Source organism: Pogona vitticeps, chromosome 4, assembly GCF_051106095.1.
Source record: "Pogona vitticeps strain Pit_001003342236 chromosome 4, PviZW2.1, whole genome shotgun sequence".
NCBI lineage: Eukaryota > Metazoa > Chordata > Lepidosauria > Squamata > Agamidae > Pogona > Pogona vitticeps.
This window is the reverse complement of record NC_135786.1, coordinates 157,384,845-157,409,743: the sequence shown is the minus strand read 5'-3', so window position 1 is coordinate 157,409,743 and position 24,899 is coordinate 157,384,845.

Genomic DNA, 24,899 nt, shown 5'->3' with positions numbered 1-24,899 from the left:
AAAAATACAATAGCAACAAATTAAATTACAATAAAATGCACTGGCCTTTCATGACACTTCAAATCTGCTGTAGGAGATAGCTGCCTCACTTTGGGTGTAATGTCACAAACCATTTGGTTCTTCTATTTTTCCTCCTTTTTAATATTGATATAGTTGTATCTATATCAATGACAAACCTTGACAGCATCTTAAAAAGCAGAGATATCACCTTGCCAACAAAAGTCCGAATAGTCAAAGCTATGGTTTTTCCTGTAGTGATGTATGGAAGTGAGAGCTGGACCATAAAGAAAGCTGACCGCCGAAGAATTGATGCCTTTGAATTGTGGTGCTGGAGGAGACTCTTGAGAGTCCCCTGGACTGCAAGGAGAACAAACCTATCAATTCTAAAGGAAATCAACCCTGAGTGCTCACTGGAAGGACAGATCCTGAAGCTGAGGCTCCAATACTTTGGCCATCTCATGAGAAGAGAGGACTCCCTGGAAAAGACATTAATGTTGGGAAAGTGTGAAGGCAAGAGGAGAAGGGGACGACCGAGGATGAGATGGTTGGACAGTGTCACCGAAGCAACCAACATGAATCTGACACAACTCCGGGAGGCGGTGGAAGATAGGAGGGCCTGGCGTGCTCTGGTCCATGGGGTCACGAAGAGTCGGACACGACTAAACGACTAAACGACGATAGTTGTATCTACAGTCACATGGTATATATGTCACTGGGCCCATTCACATGGCTGTCATTTCAAATGGTACATTTCTTGCTGTTTGTACTGATTCTGTAGGCTACGTGTGCCATCTTATATAAAACAATTAATTTTCCATCCTGTTTCTGGGTCCCTGCTGGCCTACAATTTTCTTTTTTTTAAAAAAAAGCGTAAATGATATATTGCTAAAGGGGAATATGTATTCATGTGTAATTACATAAAACTGTAGAAGGCAATATTGGAATTTGATCCGTAACTGCCCATGGACACCTCATCAGTTGTTAGGGAAAAAATGTGTAAGCGGCATAAAAGTGGGGATGACAATTACAATAGGGAAACATCAGCTAAGTGATACATTGGTAAACTTGTAGAGAAAAAATATAAAAGAAAAAGTGATATATTGGTAAGCTTTTTTTAAAAGGTACAAGCGTGGTGGCCATGCAGTGGCCATGGCGCTCAAAAACCTGACCCGTTTGCAAAGTAAATACTAGACAGCAACGTTCACATGTGCTTAAGTGATAAAAATTGAATGATACAGAGATGGGATCATTTTAAAATGGCCATGCTGATGAGATGGAAAAAAACCAATTGGCTGGCCAAATGAATCAATGTTACCCATTTCTCATGTGAATGGAAATTTCTAGAACAATTTAAATAATGACAGAATTTATATAACTGGGGCTCTTTTGACTTGTGTGAATGCACCCTCTGTTTCATGGCAGAGCCTTTTGTAGAAGAGTACTAGATATTACCAAGTGACTTCTTGCGAAGTTCTTCAAATGATCCTGGCTTCTTGGCTGATGTCAAGTATAGAATTAATTATTAGCTAAGGCTTAGATCAATGTATTTGTCAAAGATTATGACAGAAAGGGAGATACATATGAGGTGGAAACTGAGGGAAGTGTATAAGGTACAGTATGTTGGAAATAAACCTGGGAAAGATGGAATGGGTTTTTGCGTCCTGCAGACATATGCTTATCATGGAGCAATTGGATACAGGAGATAAGGAAGAGACCCTTCTAGACTGATCACCTCCATTCCATAGTTACCCATATTGCACAACAATGTGCACACAACTTGATGATGTTCCTATTGTAATTACGGTAGCATCAAGGCAGAAGTGTTATGTATGAGCCTAACCAGTTGAAACTTCCAATAGTGGGCCAGGCTGTAGGCATCCTTCAGTCTTGAGAGACTATGGTAATGTTATTTGAATAGAGGTCGTGGAACAGCATCTAGTCTGGCTGAGAAGACGAATTCTAGAGTGACAATCTCTTCCACACTGCAAATACAATCTGACCCTTGTACAGCTCCTTGATTTTGCTGTTTTTGGGACTGCCTCTTTGCCTCGGCCTGCTGGACAAGGGTCTGTTCAAATTGGGAGAGGCCGTGATGCACTGCCTCCCTCCAGGCTGCTCAGCATGGTTTCCCATCTGTTGAGGTCCATTCCTAAGGCCTTCAGATCCCGCTTGCAGAGATCCTTGTATCACAGCTGTGGTCTCCCTCTGGGGCGATTTCCCTGCACTAATTCTCCATATAGGAGATCTTTTGGAATCCGACCATCAGCCATTCTCACGACATGCCCAAGCCAACATAGACGTCACTGTTTCAGTAATGTATACAGTGGTGCCTCGCAAGATGAGCGCTCCGTTTTACGATGAAATCGCATTACGACGAAGTTTTTGCGATGTTTCCTATGGGGGAATTTCACTTTGCGATGATCGGTTCCCTGCTTCGGGAACCGATTCTTGCAAAATGACGATTTACCTACAGCTGATCGGCTGTTTCAAAATGGCCGCTGGGTAAAGAAAAAAGGCTCCCCGCTCTTTTCTGGGACAGATTCCTCTCTGCATGGGCAGCGGAAATGGCCGTGCTATGGAGGATCTTCACTGGACGGTGAGTTTCAAGCCCATAGGAATGCATTAATCGGGTTTTAATGCATTTCTATGGGCTTTTTAATTTTGCTTTTACAATGTTTTCGTTCTATAGCGATTTCGTAATGCAAGGCACCACTGTACATGCTAAAAATTCCAGCTTGTTCTAGGACTACTCTATTTGGAACTTTGTCCTGCCAAGTGATACCAAAAATGCGTCAGAGGCAATGCATATGGAAGGTGTTCAGCTTTTTCTCCTACCGTGCACAAAAGGTCCAGGACTCACTGCAGTACAGGAGTGTGCTCAGGACACAGGCTGTATAGACCTGGATCTTGGTATATGTTGTCAGCTTCTTATTAAGCTATACTCTCTTTGAGTCTAGAGAACATGGTAGCTACTTTGCCGATGTGTTTATCAAGCTCGACATCTAGAGAGTCTGAGATTGTTGAGCCAAGGTACACGAAATAATGAACAACCTCCAATTCTTGCGTGGAGATGGTTATAGAGGGATGTGTGTCCACGCCCTGGCCTATGACTTGTGTTTTCTTCAGGCTGATTGTTAATCCAAAATCCTTAATCTCTCTAGACCATGCTATGTAGCCAAGAATTGCCTGATGAAAAGAATCTTTTCCTGTCAGTGAATGGACAACAAAGAAAAAAGCGGTAAAGTCTCCCTTGATAGAGAGTTCTAGAGCTTGGGAGCCACCACTATGTCCTTTTTCATATCACACCAGATGCATCTCAGTGGTGATAGAACCCCCCCCCCAAAAGGGACCTATCCTGAAGATCTTATAGCCTGGGTAAATTCATGTGGAGAAAAACACTCTTCCATGTTGCCCAATTCCACACCCTGTACGATATCCATATACAGTATGAGTATTGGGGCATCCTGTGATCCCAGTCCTCGATTCATGTATCAAATGCATGGGCAGTAGAGACTATGGTAGCCGGTAGCTTCAATAATAAAAGCAGAGTTGGCCCATGTGACGCACACTACCCCACAGACTTGCTAGACTTGTATCTGTCATTAAAATATCTCATTGTGTGAACTACCCTGCTATGTGTACGTTTGAATAAAGTGCTCTCAAAATCAGGATGGGCTAGCTAAGTTTTCAGAGCAAAATGTGGGGCCACAGTCATACTACTCAGTGGACAACATTCTTCAGGCATGCTATTTACTGTAGTGATAGTGTCCCATAGTGATGATAAATATGGAATTGTGACCCTTTTATTGTAATGTTGTACTGTTATTTTTATGATAATCTATTAATATCGGTAGAGATAAGAATATAAAAGCAACAATACGTTGAACTGAACTGTTGTTTCTTGACAGTGACTCGTGTAAGCCGATCTTGTACATGTTTGCTCCAAAGTATGCGCCACTGAGCTTGAGAGAATATGTGCAGTCTCATGTAGACAGGACAGCAGTCTTGCACAGTCACACTTTGTGCACATATATAATTTAAGCTACTTACCTTCCTCTTTCACCAACATTTGCTTATCTGTAGTGTTTTGATTAAAAGCTAATGGAGATGATGAAAGCCACTGATTCTTTAGCAATATAAAACCATTTTGCTTGAGATGTTGTTTATATATTTAAAGAAAACCATTTGTTTTTATTGTGATTAAAATCAGTTTCAGTTGCCTTTCTGTAAATCAATCCATCCTGTTACATACAAAAGGAAAGATCATATTAAATGCAATATTAAAGACATAACCCAGTGAAAATATACATGACCTTTAATAGAGCTCAGAAAGCAGGATGGTCATAGATAGGGTCTGAAAATAGACTTATCAAACCATGGGAAAATTACTGATTTCCAGGGAGATGCCTCTTCTAAGCGTGAAGTGACAAGGGCATTTGGAAAAAAATACAAAGTCTGTTGGGGTGGCTTTGTTATTGTGAAACATTTTGGCTATGCATTTTAATAAAATATGGATAAATATGCTCTGTTCGGTTCCATGTCACAAGCCCCCTGAGATACCCAGCCTTAAAATTATATGGTTATCAGTAGAACCATTGTTTTTAATACTGTAATCTAGTTTTCTGAAAAATGGATTTTACAGTGCGCTTTAAGAGCTTTTGTAAAGAAATGACTCTGTTTATCACCAGAGCCTGTCTAGCCAGCTCTGTATAAAACCAGTTTTACTTCCAGGTATCTGTGAATACAGCATGACGGGCAGCAGAAGGAAGAGCCATGAAGGTGAAGTATTGTTGTGTCTTCCAATATAGAAAATTTGTCCAGTCTGTGTTACTGACTATGATTATCCAGTGCGGGGTGCACTCTGCATATGCTCAGAACTGCTATGTTTTTATTACTGCATTACAGGTTTCAGGGTGGCATGCTAGCAAATGAAAATGGTTCTGCAGCTAAACCTGACTATCCATGGATTTACAACCCAGAATCCTATTACACTGCCAGCCTCTGAAATTCTAGCCATAGTCTTGATTTAAAGCTGTGGTCTCCCCTCCCCCTGCCCTACTTAATTGAAACTTGTTGAAGTCCTTTATTAAATTACACCTATTTTCTCTGGCCTATGCTTAAGGGTTTGTTCACACAGTCGTGTTGTCTCCAGTCATTCTGAGATTGTTTCCAATTGTGCTGGCATTGCTGCAGGTATGAATAGATCAGTCTAGTGTTTGTGCCCAGATGTTGGGAATATATTTATATTATGGTGTACTGGGTTATTCCAGTAGCTCTAGTCCACACACATCTGGATTGCTCTCTGACATCTCCATCCCAGCACAGATTGCCCTCCCTTTTGGCTCATATTTTCTACCTTGCTCTACCTGTCCATGAAGCATGGGTGTAGAGTCTGACCAAGAGAGAACACACATCCACCAAGTGTGCAGATCTGCATGCAACAGCCCGGTACTAAGGTCTGCATGAGCAGATCCTGCATTGGAGCAGAACAAAAAAAAAACCCAGAACGAAAATTCACCAGTACCTGGCAGTTTCATCCCTGTGTTATGTAGGGCATTGGGGTGCAGTATGGGTATTATGAGTGTGAGGAAAGTTGAACAAATACTCGGTGTGGATGGGCTGTAAATAGAGAAGTGTGTCCTATGCAAAAAGAGATGGTACTGTACTCCCTTGATTCCAGTGATAAGATTTTCAGCTGCTTTGAAAACAGTCCTGCTGTCTGTTCAGACTCAGAGGTCGAAAGTTCAATTCCTCACTGTACCTTGTAGGAGAAGAGCCAGGCTCTGTGGTCTTGGGCAAACTCCACTGTCCAAAAGTGCCCCCAGAAGAAGGGAATAGTAAACGACTCTAGAATGCTCAGTACCTAGAAAAACCTTGAAAGGATTCACCATAAATCAGGATCAGTCTGACAGCACACTATTATATCTGTGCTACAACTCCAAGTTTCACAAACCCAGTTCCTCCATCTGCAAAAATTGGGGAAAGTCAAGAAGAAAGGGTCATGTGAGCATGATGATGGACATGTGTTCAAATTGAAGTGGATTGTGATCCACGTTCAATTATTGATTGCCAAATTGGAAATTTACAGAATCCTCTGGTTGTCCCGCTCCCTTCTTGGGCTTTTTGGAATCTTTTCTGGCTCTGCAAGACTCTTGCTGATGTGTGGTGATCAGATTCCAAATGTGGTCATGTCATAATTAAATATGACAGAACTGCAGTACTGGCTCCTTTATTTCCTATTCTGTGTCTAATCAAAGCTTCTTCCAGAATCAGAAACAGTGCTTTCCTTGTACAGCCTAAAACCTGTAATGGAATCCCGGGAAATCCAATGGAGTTGTTGTTGTTGTTGTTGTTGTTGTTGTTGTTGTTGTTGTTGTTGTTGTTGTTGTTGTTGTTGTTGTTGTTGTTGTTGTTTTGCCATCACAGATGGCGGCAGCAGTAGAGGAAGGAGAAGCAAGTCCCCATTCCAATAGTGTTTGATATCAAAATACACAAGTGGAGCTTGGCTGCTGTCAACCTTTTCATCAAATTATCCATCATGACCCCAAGCTTCCCTTCATAGTTTGTCACTGCTAGTTCAGCTCCCATCAGTGCCTAAGTAAAAGCAGGATGGTAGTCACACACACACACACACACACACACACACACACACACACACACACACACACACACACACACACACACACACACACACACACACACACACACACACACACACACACACACACACACACACACACACACACACACTTTGATACCCAATCTCCCAGAATATGTCTCTCTTCGTCTTCCAAACTCAGCTATCCTATATGAAATCAAACTATAGAGTACGTGGTGTCTGTGTCCCATAAATTCCCTCCTCATCAGTACTAGAGAAAATAAAGAAATGAAAGCCCACAGAAAGGTTATTTCTTCATTTTGCATTCTGTAACAGCATAGTTAAATAACTGTACTTCTAGAGAAAGGAAGAAGCCCAGGAATAAATATACAAATCAAGAAAGTCAATTAACCCACAATACCAAAAAAAAAAAAAAAAAAAAAAAAAAAAGATTTTAGAAAATGCAAATAGCATTCACGTTTCTCACACTGCTTTATCCTGTCAGCTTGCAGTGTGGTAACATTTTTGTTCTCTGTGCCCTACTTCACATATCCAGAGAATGTGAGCACTGCTGACCCATGGATACGGATATTGGAACCCAAACAAATCTCAAATTTGTTTCTATTGTGCTGTACAGCTAAAAATACGATATATTGTACTTGACAGATCAGTCAGGAATGCTGTTTGTCTCTGCTGCAGCATATTTGGCTCCATTCAAGCATTGCTTCTGAAAAATGTCTTACAGTTTTATATTTTGAGTTAAATGGGATTTGAGTCTGAAGTATAGAATATGACAGTTTATTAATGACAATTAAAACACACACACACACACACACACACACACACACACACACACACACACACACACTGTTATATGTGCAGGGAGCATTAAGCCCCCTGAAAGTGACTCTAGGGTTTCTAATGGAGTAGTATTTCCCTATTCAGAGCAGTGCTTTCAATAATGTGGCCTAATCCAGACTTAGAGAGAAAGGGCTGACAGATACAACTTCTGTCTGTTCACATTCCCACAATGGCCAATGTAGCAATCCCAAATGTGATAAAAGTAACAGAAAACTGTGCAGGAAAAATTAAATTCTGTTTTGAATTTTAACAGCTTAACTGAGTCACAAGCAGGTTGACTAAGTGGCAATCATCTTTTTAGTTTAAAGCCAAGCTTGATAAGTTATAGTTATAGTTCTAAGATAAAGTAAGGTAAAGGTAAAGGTTCCCCTTGACAATTTTTGTCCAGTCATGTTCAACTCTAGGGGGCGGTGCTCACCCCCGTTTCAAAGCCATAGAGCCAGCATTTGTCTGAAAACTATCTTCCGTGGTGACATGGCCAGTGCAACGCTATTACCTTCCCACCGAGGTGGTACCTATTTATCAAGTTGCATTTACATGCTTTCGAACCGCTGGGACAAGTGATGGGCTCTCACTCCGTCGCGTGGATTCGATCTTACGACTGCTTGGTCTTCTGACCCTGCAGCACAGGCTTCTGCAGTTTAGCCTGCAGCGCCAACACGTCCCTCTAAGATAAAGTAGTTACTAATATTGCTGCATGTTAAAAAAAGTAATAACGTTATTGCCATACTTGCCTTGCTACATGCATTTTTGTCTCCTACAGGAATTTTCCAAGAAATTTTAACATAATGAATTTTTGAAAGATATTATACTTAATATAAGCACTGTCACCTATTGTGCACTTCATTGTACATTTTTCTTGACTGGACAACTCCCTTTGCAAAATTTTGAAGGATAGCTTTCTGTTTCACTTACAGATTAAAAATGTGAAAATGTGCAAGTTCAGATTACAATGTAAACCAATTTCATTTCTCTGCCATCTGTAGTTGCACAACACAGATTATGGCATTAGGCTTCAAAGATTGTGAGAATGTTATACAGAACTGGCAGCTAGCATCAAATAAATCTTCGAGTCACAGTGTTCACGTACTGAATGCCAAAATCTCTCTTGTCTTGTGTATCAATATAAAATGTAAACCCTGTTCAGAAATTCAGTACAAGGGTGTAAGCTGAGGGCGCAGGCTCACCCAGCCACCTGGTTAGATTCGTGTAAACATGATTGACTCTTTGCTAATTGATCAATTGTCAATAAGAAACATATCAGTACAGATCAGGGATACAGGAATGGCATTATCTGTTGTGTTCAATCCCAAAGACTGATTTGTTAGGGAAGTGCATGATCAGATTGGATCAAAGACAGCATGTGCTCAGTCCAGCAAAACATTTGGTTCAGGCACAAGAAAAAAATGTGTTTTTCATTCATCACATGATAAAATCATAGCAGTGATCCACTTGGACTTAAATCTTTACAGTGTTACAAAATTATTTAAGCATATAAATTACTAGAATTACTTAGCATCAAAAAGGAGGTAGGTTGGAGTTTTTTTCTATCATCTAATTGAAATCCAAATCTCATACACACTAATGATGGCACTACATTATGGTTTTGTGGAATTATGCTCTTTTAGAAATTCCTGTTGCTAGTATCGACTACCACTACAAGGATAATCCTTAGTGCTTATAATGTTTAAAGAAAAGAGAGGAAAACTGGATTTTTGTTTAAACAAATCACTGAACTTTACAAAGCTTGCAGGAAATTCCCAGTGTGTCATCTTTAAGACTGGAAATAGTGTTCTTAAAATACTGAAAAGTAGTATGACAGCAGCACTGTTGATGTTGCTATAGGCACAACTATTTCTTTCTTCCCACCTTCGTATTCAAACTTTATTACAAAGCGAATAAATAAGAATAACTTTTACCTGAGTTGATTGTGAGCTCACCATACTCACCAAAGGCAAAAATGCTTGCCTTCTACCACTTGTTATAACTTTTTTGGCTTGTTTCTACTCAAAGCTTGGAGAGTTAATGTCAAAAGTAATTAGCTTTTATAGTTTCATGGTCTGAAAAGTAATGAATTACCGTTATATATACACTTTAAACAGTGTTTCTATTCAAAACTAACTATGTCTTAAAAGCAAGCTGAATGTAACAAACCACTCTCCTGTGGTATAAAACTGATTTAAGTAGTGAGGTCAAATATACACTTGTAACTATAACTAACATCAGTAATAGCTATACCACAAAAGAAATGAAATTATTCCTCATTACACTATGTTTTTAAGTGTAACTACAATTATAATTATAGTACATGTGCAACTGTTGTGGAATTGGAATCTAAATTACTAACTGTAATTATTCACAATGTATTACTTTCAAACTCAGCTCAAGCCTTAATAAAATCCTTGCATCAATACATTTAAAACTGAAATTTATGTTCATGTCCACAGATGCACTTTTGCCTGTTGAAACGTTTTAGATCTTGAGAGACAAAAATAACAGGCATTGATTAAATTTTTCAGCTATTATTATAAGAGATTTGCAAAGATGAACCAAAGGTAAGCGGTAGCTCTCTGTGTCTGTGGGGGGGGGGCAGGCAGGCATGGGAGCGCACTTTCCCTCATGCTGCAGTGATTTTGAAATTGAAATGTAGCACTGCTGAGAAAGTGCCATGAAAATATAACCTACTACATTCCATGAAAATAAATAAGCAAGGCCACCCAAATTTTCAATTAGTGCTTGAACAGAATGCAGGAAATGGCTCGAGAGCCCTCAAAGGCCGCCTTAGGCTGGGTCATGGACACGGAACAGTGACAGGAAGGTTTGCAGCACAGAATACAGACTCAGTGTGAAGATGGCCCTTCTCCAAGGAAAACTGCATGCTAATAGGTTAATACTGATTTCCTGAAACATACAGCCTGGGTATTACAAGTTGGAATTTACATTCTGACAAAGGCTGAGCTTCAGAGACTTTGCGTTTCTGCTGATAAAATAACACCACAAAGTTCAAGCTGCCTTATACGTTTTACGGTTTAAGCTTCTTAAACATTCAAAGTACAAACCAGGCACATATTTTGAGCCACCTGAAACAGCAAGAGCTGGACTTTGTTTGTGAGGAAAAAGTAGGAAAAGAACCATAGAGTACTTCCCAGGATTGAGTGGAGGCCTACTGGCGTCGTATACAAGTTGAAATAATAAATAAATATGTATATATTTGAGCCTTTGGAGAGAATGAAATTTTAGGTGACGTTCTTGTTTCAGGACTTGAAGCAAACGAACAAAACAACGCTCCCAAGTTGTCAAGCTTTCAAGATGGGTGAGGGAAGGGGTGGTGACACCCATGCCCGGCATTTTTTTGTGTACATACCAGAGTGAGGAGATCTCTGTCGCTTTTCCAGCGATGGTAGTGGAAGTTCTTTTCCTTTGCCAAATGTGTTCCCCAAGTGATTCACGTATTCTGCCACACATATTCTGTCCACTTCTCTGCCAAACTGTTTGCTCTGTGGCAAAAGTCTAACTCTGAAAAAAAAACAACACTACAATATTGTACTGCACAATACATTTTAAGATAAAGAATCAAATTACATTTGATCCAGATTTTCCATTTAGGATAAGGATAACTTTTCTATTTAGGCTATGGATAACATTTTAAATAATTCTCTATATTTACAGTAATTAAGTGCCAGTCCAATTTTCAACATATTTAGTCAGAAGTAATAAAGCTTATTCCCGGGTAAATATATACAGGATTGCAGCTTGATTGGCCTATAGAGCTCGAATCATTTAAGTGGCAATTCTTACCTGTGAGTAACTCCCACTGAAGTTAGTCAGACCCACTTCGCTATAGATGTTCAGAGGATTGCACACTATCAGTTATATATTTTGTGGCAGAATCTTCTGCTTCCTCTGGCAGATGGAGATCTGGGGGTGGATGTAAAGTAGTGATGATAGACATATGACCTTCTAGATGTCAGACTGAAATCCCATCAACATGAGCCCGCACAGTTGTTGGAGAGAGATGAATGCAGTGGCAGTTCTAAACATTGGGGGAGGGTGTCACACATCCCTCTCTCCTGCATTAACATGTGCTAATATGTCACTTAATAACTGTGTACCATCAAGTCGATTTCAACTTACAGCAACACTTTTCAGGGTTTCGTAGGTAGGTAGTACTCAGAGGTAATTGACCATTCCCTTCTTCTGGAGGGCACTGGGACTGTGCCCAAGACCACACAGGCTGGCTGTACTCACAGGAGGTCAGATTCACAGCCTCTGGCTCTGCAGACAGATATCTGACTCATGGAGCTATCCAGTGAGATGATACGTCACTTAGGTAGTATATGTATTGTGCATAATACATATACTGATATATCACTTAGGTAGCGTGTGTGTGTGTGTGTGTGTGTGTGTGTGTGTATTGTGTGTGTGTACACACACACACACACACACACACACACACACACACACACACACACACACACACACCGAGGATATGGGTGGACTATTGTGCATCTGAGTGGCAAAGTCTCTGCTCTGCATCACACATAGTTGATATTAACAGACCTCAGGTACTTTCAGGTAGTATGTAGCATACTGCCATTTGAAACAGGGGTAAAAGATTGTGGCACTTGATGCTCCCCCCCCACATCATATTCTTTTGCTCACATATGAGGTCAAAGCACACTATATATAACAATGATTAAAACCCTTTCCATGAGGATTCGCCATGTGACCACATTATTACAGTAATGTGTTTGAAGAATCATCAGATCCAAACAATGTAAAAGCCAAAGAGAATATGCGAAAGTCAAAGAGTGACATTTGTTTATGCTGCATTATTGTAGAGCATTGCCCTCTGTGGATTAATGGGGGAAATGGAACAAAAATGAAGCTAGCATAAAATATTGAAGGAAGCAAGGGGGAGAGGGAGCCCGGGCTGGTTACACACTTATGTTTGGTGCGGTGTAGTGTGTATTATCTTTTCCCCTTTGTTTTGAAAACAATAGTTTGAATATCACTGGCTTAATTCTTTCCATATTTCTATGATGCCACTCAAGCTTACAGACTGTAAAAGGACAAAACTCGTGGAAACATCTCCTCATGGTGCTTTTTAGCTCTTTCTAGCGTGTTTCCCTGAAAATAAGACAGGTTCTTATATTGATTTTGCTCCAAAAATGCATTCGGGCTTATTTTCAGGGGATGTTTTATTTTACAGTCATGGTTGCTGCCCAATGCTGCCCAATGGTGGAGAGCGGGGTTTAAGTTACCTGGGGCTTATTTTGTGGGTAGGGCTTATATTATGAGCATCCTGAAAAATCATACTAGAGCTTATTTTCAGGTTAGGTCTTATTTTCGGGGAAACAGGGTAGGCGTGGAGTATATTGGCTCCACAGCTATAAGTCATGGGCTGTCAGAAAAATTAAAAACCTAGTCAAGATGAAGTCAGTTTGTCTATTTTTAAGCAAACCCAGAAGACCACATGATAATATTGGGGCAAGAAAATAGAATATTTTGAGGTTATTCCTTCTTCTAGAGCAAACAATGACAAGCTATAATATCTTGGCTAAGATGACAAAGAGTCAACTAGTGGGTACATCTTTTTAAAAGTGCTCCACCAAGTGGTGAAAAATGTTTTCACAACACTTGATTTTTCTCACCTTGATATTTTCGATGTAGTGTGCTGTCTATTGCCTGGTCCGCTGGCACAATGCACCAGCGGAGGCCGCCATTGTCCCCCTGTCCAGGATAGCGTGAGATATATGGGTCTCGCTGAAATATCCAGGCATCTGGCAAGAGGAGTATTTAAGGAAGAGGTCTGCCTACCTGGGGCTTCTTCCTATTCAACAGCCCGGTGAAGGAAGACGGGTTCTGCTGTGTCTGAGAGCTGCTGCACGTGGTGGACGCAATCTTGGATCAGGGGGTTGCATTGGCACACACACCCCGTACAGTTTGCTCGGGAAACAGCTGAGCATCAGGCTAGCGGGACTGCCAGCCCGACAGGCATCTTTGCTCACTTTGCTCACTTTTTTTTTTTTTTTTAAAAAGTGGTGGAAATAAATAAAGAAAATATTTTATTCATTAGTATTGTGGACATTTGAAGAGGAAGGCAGCGGGGCGCGGGATTGGTGCGGCGGCTGTTTGGCCGGCTGGCGCACCAGCCAAGCCTCTGTTTAGGCTGGTATTTAAACACAAATAAAAGAAATAGCTGCAGCGCCTGGGTAATTTGCGGAACGCAAGGGTTCCAGTCGGATGTGAACTGCTGGTCGAAGCTGCGGGGGCTTACTGTTAAAATATAATCTTGATAGAATAACTGGATAAATTAGAATAAATTATAAATAATTGGAGTAATTTACTTAATTAATAACAAAATATATATTCATATATAGATTATCGGGGAACAGTGGGATTGGTAGACTGGGGGGAGGTTGCCTTAAAGGCATAACTGCTGGCAGGCACGTGCACACACACCCCATAGGCTAAGAGGGAGATTCATATTATCTTGGTAATTTGGTTATTGATTTTGGGGAAATTACTTTCGGATAACTCGTTTAATTAATAGTCAAGTGGTTCCATGGATTGGTGCTAGTTAATTGCGTGCATCTTATTATTATAAGTTAATTGAGTCAGTATTTATCCATTGAGATAGGGAGGGGTGCTTTTAGTTTCCCCCTAGTGGTGGTCAAAAAAACCCACAACCCTTTAAGCGTGCTATTTAGCTGAATAGTTAAGCCTGCTGGGTTAGCTTCGGCCACCAGGTGGTGCTGGTGCAGTTAATTGTGACTGTAGGGCTTGCCTGAAAACCCCCCCCCCCCCCGTGTCCACAAGTGGCATAAGGCCTCTAGTATAATAGCCTTTGCAAACAATTATTGCCTTGCAGTCAGGTAAGTTGGTTAGTATTATGTGACTGAGTTAGAGGAAGTCGCTGCAGCAATGTGTTGGATGGTCAAGCAATCTAGATGTAAATTTCAAAGGGGAAGGGCCTGCAACACAAACTAACTTGTTTGCTTGTTTGTTTACATACTGACCAATTAGAGGGAGTTTGTTGTTCCCAGGTAGGGAGGCTCCACCCCTGTTTCCGGCCCTCCTGGCCATGAGGTGTTTGAACCACCATTGTTGGCCACCATTCCTGCACACGCTTTTCACCTGGAAAGATGTAAGACTCCATGCCGGCCCACTAAGCCTGGAAATCCCTCCAGCCACGTGGGGCCAGAACAGAAGAATATTGTATTTGCTGTTTTTATTCCTGTATCTACCTGAAACCTTCTAAATGCTTATCTGCTTGAGTAGAATATCGATTCCTTTCTTTTATACAAAAAGGCCTCCTGAGTGTTATTTCTTGAGTGCTAGTGTTTGGTGAGGGGCGGGTACAAAAGGGAACTTCTAGCTAATTTTGCCTGAACCGGCTGGAACTTCTGCTGTGCATTGTACTGGAATTCAGTACAGTACCAAACTCTCAACACAATGTCGGCCCGGAAGGGACGAGGGAACAAAAAAAAGGAAAGCAGCCAGCCAGGAAAAGGGTGGCCCTTCAGATTTCGCCACCCCAATCATCTTCAGATGAAAAGGAGTGGCCGATATGGCAGCAATTACAGGACAAAATAGCTGCGTTAGAGGTTCAGAGGTCAACACAACAGGCCTCACCTGTGGGGAGTCAATTGCACCAGTCGACTAGAGATGTCAGGAGCCACAGGAAGGCAAAACTCAAAGATCTGGCCAAAAATGTACTGTCCCGTTTTTCTGCATTAAAGGAAGGACGTGCAGTCCCACAGATGCTGAAGCGCAGGATCAATGTCACAGAGGTGCCACCACAAAGGGAGAGCGAAGCCGAGGAGCAAGGGGCTAGACCATCAGAAGCAGGAAGGTCGGCCTCTACCAGACAGAGGGACCGCGAGGAGGAGGAGGAGGAGCCTATCTGTGTTGGTTTGAGAATTCTGAAGATTATAGTCCCACAGAAAAAAAAACAGGAGGTTCCTGTGGCACCTTGAAGACGAGCAAATTTCATTTGGCATAAGTGTTCATGGACTGCATGTTACCAGCTGCTACAGGACTCTGTGTTGCACCAGAACTGCACCAGAATCACATGGCTACCTCTTTGAAAAAATAGTCCAGGAAAATATTTATTTTCCAAGGTTTGGAAAAATACAATGAGGAAGAAGTGGTTCAGGGAGCAATTGTGTGGACAGGAAAAGGGCTTGGCCCCTCCCCTCTGTTGATATTTACTACACATGAAATTTCCTCACCCACAGATTATAGGGATTTGATGGAGGAATGGTTTCCTAGTATGGATTTGCCAGAAATGCTATCTCTGGCATGAACTATGGGTTGCATGGCACCATAAGATGGGATATAAAGTCTGAAAAAAATGTTATTCTTCTTCACAAATAGTTAAACTACCATCTTTAAACAATATATTGGTATTTCCATTTGGAGCATCATATACATGTTTACATTATGCAATTTTTTTTCTCTATTGAAAGATGTTACTTAGATCTCTCCTCCAAACGTCAAGTGTCAGAACACATTATTATGGCAAAATAGAGATTTTGTGTATGGATTTGACTGAATATATCGAGAAAGAAAATAAATTAAGTGCACTCATTTCCATGTGTGCCTTTCTATTCACAGATAGACCTACATCCTTTGTATATTTTACCTCTGTATCTATGGCATTGTCATATTATTCCTCAAGGTTGTGTAATAATGACGCTGTATTGGCTGGAAATCATTCTGAATTCATAATTTATCTAGTTTTGCAATAAGAAAAAATGATCTAATATTTCTCTGGCACTAATCAAGAAATGTGTATTGAGAGAAATAGTTTTGTCACTAATACCGTGTTTCCCCGAAAATAAGACAAGGTCATATTAATTTTGCTCCAAAAAACACATTAGGGCTTATTTTCAGGGGATGTTTTATTTTTTCAGGTACAACAATCTACATTTATTCAAATGCAGTCATGTCATCTTCTTCTGGTTGCTGCACAATGATGGAGGACAGGGTTTCACTTAACTGGGGCTTATTTTGGAGATAGGGCTTATATTATGAACATCCTGAAAAATCATACTAGGGCTTATTTTCAGGTTAGGTCTTATTTTCAGGGAAACAGGGTATGATCTGAGGAGCAATAGACATAGGACTGTATTTTCTTTAGCAATGCTCTTAAACACATTGTAATAGTTCGGCCAGTACTAGACAACCAGACTCCTACAATAAGCAGAGTTTCAATTTATTTTGAGTACAAACAGACAAATGTACAGTCTGGGACGAACTGCTTTGTCCTGGACTTGTTTATGTCATCCTATCATGTGGTTGAAAGGGAGGTAACAAATATTGGATTAAAATAAATTGCCTCATAGAATCAGAACCTCTAAGCTAGAATCTGTGGGTTATCTAAAACAGTGATTCTGAACAGGTGTCATATGGTCCCTTGGGGGCCCCTGGCATTTGAAGGGGTCCACAGACAGGAAATCACTCTTCACACAACACCTATGAGCTTCATTACATGACTTATACAATCCTGATTCGGCCTGTATTTCTTTCATGTCTCAGGTAACACAAGGCAAGGTTGTAAGATAACAGTGGCAATTTCTATGTGTAGAGACTTCTCTATTCCCATATATTATACCCAGAGATTGGAAAAATTCCATTTTTGGACTGCAGCTCTGGAACAGTATATTTTCGACACCTTGGGCCAAAGTTCTTACTTTTTTGACGTAAGATTTCAGTGAATGTTACAGTTTCTTTCATTGTTTTATAGCTCCCAGACTCTCCCGGTCACTGGACATAATGGTTAGAGGATTCTGGGAATTATAGCCCAGAAAGAAAGGTTGCCAAGCTTTGGCCCTGTCCACAAATTTTGCAACCACATCTTTCCCCTCAGAGACTTTTGCATGAACTGCTACAGAGTCAAAGTGAAATCATTGCATAATGAACACACAGGCCCAGATCCCGTTGTTTAGTATAGTAAATTGCTCTAGAATATACTACAACAATATATACTACAATACCATCTCTGCACATATATGAAAAAAAAGGAAAAATGTGAACAAAAAGCAAACAACATAGCCAAAATGAAATACATCCCCAAGGCATGTATATTTGGAATGCTGCCATCTTTTCCTGAGCCACGTTGCTCCCCTGTCTCTCCAGTCCCTGAAGGGATAAGAGAGGTGGGGCGGAAAGAAGGTGGGGTCTGTGGGCGGTATTGTGGCTGGCATCGGAAAGAAATAAGAATGGTGAAATATCAATTCAGTCTGCAGCCTTTGTGTATCCACTGTTTGCTGTTTTAAAAGTGATGACAGACTGTGAATCAAATTGCAGCAAAGCCATACCCTACCGATTTCTTGCTCCAATGTAGTCAGTCTCTTACTTAGCTTGTATGGAAAACCCAGCACTACACACACATGTTCAAGAAGGAAGAGAATTCATTTAGAATTGGGCCATAATTCCGCTATCTCAGTTCTGCCTAGGGAGTTACCAGCTTTTCACACGTAGATTACATTTCTTTCTCAGAAGAGCAGAGCTGGTGGCATTTGTTCTAAAATAACTATTCCTTCTGAGAGGAGAGCTGTTATTTTAAGAAGAAAGGTGTTATGAGTATCTTGGTCATGGGAGTCTGTTTATCCTATGCAAACGATCAAGGGCACCTGTGTTAGTTTTAAAGCTACTGCATGTACTCCACTTAACGACTGCATTTTTGGCAAGCTGTAGTTGTTATTTCACATGTGTGAACTATGAAAATAGTGTAAACATTGACCTGGGAGTACGAAAAACATTTGCAATAAATTCGCGAAGGCTTTCGCGGCCAGGATCTAATGGTTGTTGTGGGTTTTTCGGGCTCTTTGGCCATGTTCTGAAGGTTGCTCTTCCTAACATTTCACCAGTCTCTGTGGCCGGCATCTTCAGAGGACTGGAGTAGCACTCTGTGGTCTGGTGCAGTTTGTTTGGGAGTTGAGTATTTATAGCTGTTGGTGCTACTCCTGTCCTCTGAAGATGCCGGCCATAGAGACTGGCAAAACGTTAGGAAGAACAACCTTCAGAACATGGCCAAAGAGCCCGAAAAACCCACAACAACCATTAGCAATAAGCACTAACTGCAGTCCACTATCATATTCAGCTTCCACATATCATATATCAGCAAATGAAAATGTAACCTTTATTTAAAACCACAATATTTTAAAGCATGGGATAGGTTGGCAAAAAAGCTGTTGCTTCAGTTGCAAAAATTATCTTAAATGAGAGAGCTGTCTTTTACTTTAAAAGCTGTTTGATACTTTACAAACATAACAGTGGTTATATACTGTATACCTAGAGTAGGCCCATACTTCAGAAGCAGATTTAATACAAGGAGGAAATGTTTAAAATATTGAAAGCTTATGCTGTCAGTTACCCAAAGATCCCATGGCACTTTATTTTTTTCTGTTGAAAAATATGTGCTCTTTAAATCTGTCACTTCAACCCATTCAGTTTTCAGGGTTAAATCTAGCATTTGCTTTAAGTTTTCAGATCTTCAGCTGGAATGCAGTGCCTCTATGACACAGATGTTCTAAGCCCCAAATCTTTTTGTTTATTAAATTCAGTGGCCAATTACTGTTCATTTTCATCAAGATTCCAAATTGCTCTAATTTGCTTAATAGCAATTCTGGTTTGCTTTCATCATTCCTGCAGGGGGAAAAAGTGTGTGTGTAATAATCAATAATTATAGCTCTCTACAGGCAAAACCAGAAGGATCTGGATGTGTAAGATTTCAAAACAACAGGAAGCAGCTATACACATAATCTGTGAGAACAAATCCTTCTTTCTCCTTTCAAATAATATATTACAAGTTCTGGCAATGTTGACAGTGCTGATGTGCCATTTACACCCTAACTGTAAATGTATTTACATGGATTCCACGTATATCAACAAAGTTAATTCCACATAATGACCCTGGTGATTCAGATATCTGTTTTCACACACTGCAGACCAGTGGCTCCTCACATCTGTCTGTGCTTGCAGTACCTCTAAATGCCCAAATCACCCAGCCGATGGCTTTTGCTCTCCAAGCTCCAGTTACCATCCAAGAAGGTCGGTGAGACAAGTGCTGTGTTTTGCTCCTGCTTTAGAAAAGGGCTGGGCAGCAAAAGTCACAATCCTTCTCATAGACAGGTGACTGATATAATTTCAACCAGCCACCAAGAACATGGTTCTGATCTAACAGGGAATATATACATAGCCTCTACTAAAGGTGGGAATGAACAACAACAACAACAACAACAACAACAACAACAACAACAACAACAACAACAACAACAACAACAACAACAACAACAACAACCACACACACCCCTTAAAAAAAATGAACCGGACCAATTCGTTGGTTTGGTTCATTGCCGGTTCGGGAATCATGACAAACTGATGAACTTTTTTGCTGGCTTTTTTTTTTTTTTGGTTCATTTAGCTTGTTCTGGGGCAGTCTGCCTTTCTGACCAGAAAGCCTGCTCCCTTCAACCAAATTCCCTAGACAACACTAGAGAAAATGTGATTCTCAGCTCAGACAGTTAACCATGGAGCTCCAAGTGCTCTTGGGGAATTGCTTCATACACACACAAACACATACATATGTATTGCTTTACACAAACAAACAGACATTCACTTCTGCAGCAGCCAATGTTGTGAAGAGAATTTGTCTTAGCCAGTCCGATTAGTGAAGTTGTTGAAGATATCTTTAAGTGGTTTTTATAGTAGCTTTTCTTTTTTATTTTTCTAAAATGCTTCCCCTGGCTGGGAAGGTGTTTGTGTGTGACTTTGAGGTGTTCTTACCTCCTTCCTACCCTTCTCCCTGTCTATTTTAAGCGAGAGAAACTGATCCCAGGGGGTTACTTCTATTTCTGAGGCTCCCTAATTTGGAAATTCGAATTTTATTGTCAGGCTTCCAAGTTAGGCTTTAATTTTTGTGCGGTACTGTCCTGCAGCAACTGGTTTCAGTGGGAGGAACTGATTCCAGGCCTGCTTATATTTTTGAGGCACCTTTATTTGCCAAATCAGTTTTTACTGCCAAGGTTCTAATGGGTTGGCTTCCTTTTTGTGCAAATCTACCCCCTACAAGTGGGTCCATGAGAGGAACAGATTCCAGTGGGCTACTTTTTGTGCATTGCCACTGGGCCCCTAAGAAGGTTTCTCTGCCATTGTTGGACAATCTGACCCACTTTACAGTGGCACTGTGGGTATACCCTTTAGCAGGACTTTGAGGCAGACAGGCAAGTAGGTACTTGGGGGGGCATGGGAAAAAAGTAGCATGAGTCAGACCGGCTGACAGTGGCAAAGAGTACTTTTTAGAGGCCCAAGGGGAAAACTCATCAGCAGGACTTGGAGGAAAACAAGCATGTAGGTGCTTGGGAACCATTGAAAAAATTGTAGTGTGGGTCAGACCGCCCAAGAACCTACCTATCTGCCTGCCTCTATGTCCTGCCAAAGGGTTTTCCCCCTGGGCCACTCAATTGGCACAAAGTTCTCTTTGCCACCATCGGGCAGTCTGACCCATGCTAGATTTTTTCCACATTTTCCCCTAATCTGGCTGCCCTACATTGGTTACCAGTTCATTTCCATATCCCATATCACTGGTACCACGACTTGTGCAACAAGAAGGCTCTCAAATTGTGACCCTTGTGTTTCACTCCCTGTTGTTTTCCACATGGCATAGTTGGCTCAAGTGCCTGTACATGCCAGTTCTGCTCTCATTTCCCTCCCCTTGCTCCTCGTGTTTTTGGTATACCAACACAGTACACACACAACTGACATGAAAACATTTCATGCTGGTCCTGGTACCAGCTAGGGATGGGGGATGAGGGATCCCCAGACTCTAAAGATATATCAGTGCAAAAAGCAGGCTTTACATCCTCCAGCGCTACTTAGTCTGAGATTTTTCCTCCCCTGGAGAAGTGTAGGAATTTCTTGGATTTCAGTCAGTGCCCTGAAATCTGGCAACTATATAATCAGGCAGACCTTTGTCAACTGATCTCACTCTCTATGGAAGGGGCTTTTAACAAGACAGGTCCTGCGTTTTCCTTTTATTGGTCTGTGTTCAACTATGCTTTAGATTTTCTTGTCATTTTATTAATTCTAAATTTTCATTGTATCTGGATTAACAGCACAGTCATGCCACTTTTCACACAGGGGGTTTCGTTCTGTATGCATTTTTGTCCTGTCTGCAAATACTGTTTGTACATTTACTAGGAAGGAAAACTCCTGACCCAGGCAAAAAATTTACAAACCATAAGTAAGCTGACTATAAATTCAGACCCATATCCCAGTATTATTGGAGAGAGAAGAAACTTCATATATATGATTTTGTTTCAATTCTAGATTTTTAGAAACTTTTTTCGTTATTAAAAAGTAAATATGAGCCTTTGTATAAAATATTATTTTAAACTTTTATACCCTGAATCCTACATCACACACACATATATAATGTGAATGAACTGAGTTTTAAAATGTGTCTTTGGTCTTATGAACAAAATTACTAAATTTCACCCCGGAGCACATTTTTGCAGCTAAATAATGAAGCTAAGAAGAGGCTACATGGATAAGAATTTCACTTCCATAAAGCTATTTAATTTCCCGTCCTGCATTTAGAATATTGGAGCAAATGTCCACATTTTTGTGGTTTTGCATGAATACCCGGTATTTAAATTTAAAGGGTACTGTGGGATGAGGACATAGTCAAAATATCTTACATCACTGTGGTTAAAGGTAGCCTGAAGCCTGCTTTTTGCACCTGCTAAGAGCCACAGTACAGCAAAAAGAATCCTGTCATGAGTTATAAATCAGGGGAGGGCAGACTTCGGTCCTGTGGGTTCCTCTTTGTCTTCTAATGGAAACTTAAGATCCACCAATCAGAGCTAGGCATAAAAGGCATAAAGTCAAGGTCAAGCCAGATGTTAAAGGAACTACTGTACATATTCCCTCAAATTTTCTCACCTTCCTTACCTTGGCGGAATTCCTTCAGAGGTAACTACTTTATACTGAAACTTTAAGTCCAGAGACCAATCACAAAACAAAGAACAATAAATACAAGGTAGGCAATTGAGGAACACCATGTGCTGACAAATATGTCTTTCACCACTTGAAGGATGACCTTTTTCTAGAAAGGTAAAGATATCTGCTGGTTTAGCCCTCAGAATTGAAGAGTTTTGAGTCTTCTGACTGGAAATTAGAAATAAAGCTCACAGTCCTTTCACAGAAAAACACCAACAACATTCCACTCCCCTCTTCTTCTTTTTTAGCAACATGATTTAGTGGGCAATTTGCTAAATAACTGAAAGTCAGAAATTGCTCTCAGTCAGCTTTGGATCACCCAGAAATTTTATTTAGAAGTAAAATAAAGTACACAAGATAATACTGAGTTTATTGCAGAATGTTCTTGGAGTACAGCCTCCAGAAACCCTAATTAGAATAGTTAATGACTAGGGCTTCTGGGAACTGCAGTCATACAAGGGAATTGAAGTTCAATCTCCAGTTATCATGGATGTCTAAATCAAGGACTGGCAATACACAATAGTGAAGCAAGCAAACACTAGACATACAAATCTGGCCCCAGGGCTGAGGAGATAATTTATCACAGACTATAGGAAATGGCTATAGACTAAATGGCTATAGAAGCACCCATAGACTAATTTAGAATAAAACAGTTTAATGATCTCAAATATGTGAAAGAAAGAACAATGTCTGGCAACATTGGACCTGTGGGGAAAGGGTTCTCAAGTACTTTGCACAATAAGACAGCAATAAATTGTGGCTGAAACCCTGTTCCATAATAGGATTTAAGGCTGATGATATTTATTTATTTATTTATTTATTTATTTATTTATTTATTTATTTATTTATTTATTTATTTATTTATTTATTTATTTATTTATTTATTTATTTATTTATTTATTTATTTATTTATATGCCACCCACTCTACCCAGAGGTCTCTGGGCGGCTTACAATAATTAAAATTCAATACAATAAAATGATCAAAATACAATTAAAATACAATTAAAATTGCCATCATCAGGACCCACAGTTGTTATTTCAATTAAAAGCCTTCTGGAACAGGAAGGTTTTGACCTGGCGCCGAAATGTCATCAACGTTGGTGCCACACAAATTTCAGTTGGGAGGGCATTCCATAGTCTGGGGGCAGCTGCCGAGAAGGCCCTTTGTCTACAAGCCATCCCTCTTACCTCTTTGAGGGATGGCTCTTTCAAAAGGGCCCCCTGGCTAGATCTTAACTGCCGGGTAGGCTCATATGGAAGGAGGCGGTCCTTCAAGTATCCAGGGCCCAAGCCGTTTAGGGCTTTATATGTCAAAACAAGCACTTTGAATTGGGCCCGGGCAGCAACTGGTAACCAATGTAATTTAATCAGAATCAGGTTGATGTGATCTCTAGTGGCTCCACGACTCACCAGCCGCACAGCTCGATTTTGGACCAGTTGCAGTCGCCAGACCATCTTCAAAGGCAGCCCCACATAGAGCGCATTGCAATAATCTATACGAGATGTTACCAGTGTGTAACTGTCCTGAGACTCCGCTCGTCCAGGTAGGGCCGTAGCTGGTATAATTTCCGCAGCTGAAGGAAGGCGCCTCTGGCCACTGAGTCCACCTGGGCTTCCAAAGTTAGACTGGGGTCCAGGAGCACCCCCAGGCTGCGGACCCTGTCCCTTAGGGAGAGTGTAACCCCATTCAGGGCAGGGAAATGGCCCTCCAACCTGTCCGGCGAAGCACCCACTAACAGCACTTCCGTCTTGTCTGGATTGAGTTTCAATTTATTAACCCTCATCCAGTCCATTATCAGGTCCAGACACGAGTTCAGCACAGAAACCACCTCACCTGGATTGGTGGAAAACGTGAGGTAGAGCTGAGTGTCGTCAGCATATTGCTGACTCCTCAGCCCAAACCTCCTGATGACCTCTCCCAGCGGTTTCATGTAGATGTTAAACAGCATGGGGGACAGTATCAAGCCCTGAGGAACTCCATGACATAAATGCCATTTGGGGGGGGGATTGAAGATTTCCTACTTCTGACTTGAGGCTCCCACAGTTCCTGTGTAATCCCTTTCACCACTTGGAAACTGTGAGATGGGAGAAGGAAGTCTTTAATTAATAAAAATTGCTGCCACCTGGATGCCTTTACCAGCAGCTGTGGTTTTCAGTACTTAAATATCTCATCCTATTCTGTGGCTTCAATGTCGTCCCAATTATTAAAGGGATTACATAGGATATGTAGGAGCTTCAGGGTGGAAGTAGGAAGTGTTTAATTTCTGGAAAATTGCCCCTGTTGATGATGCCATCAGATTTACACGGGCATAAGTTATGGAAGAGCATTTCAACCTTTATGTCTTCTCAAGTAAGGCTGGCGAGTATATGGCCCCCTGGATATTGTTGGGCAGCCATCCCTGCCACTCTTTACCTGTCTTGGCTAGG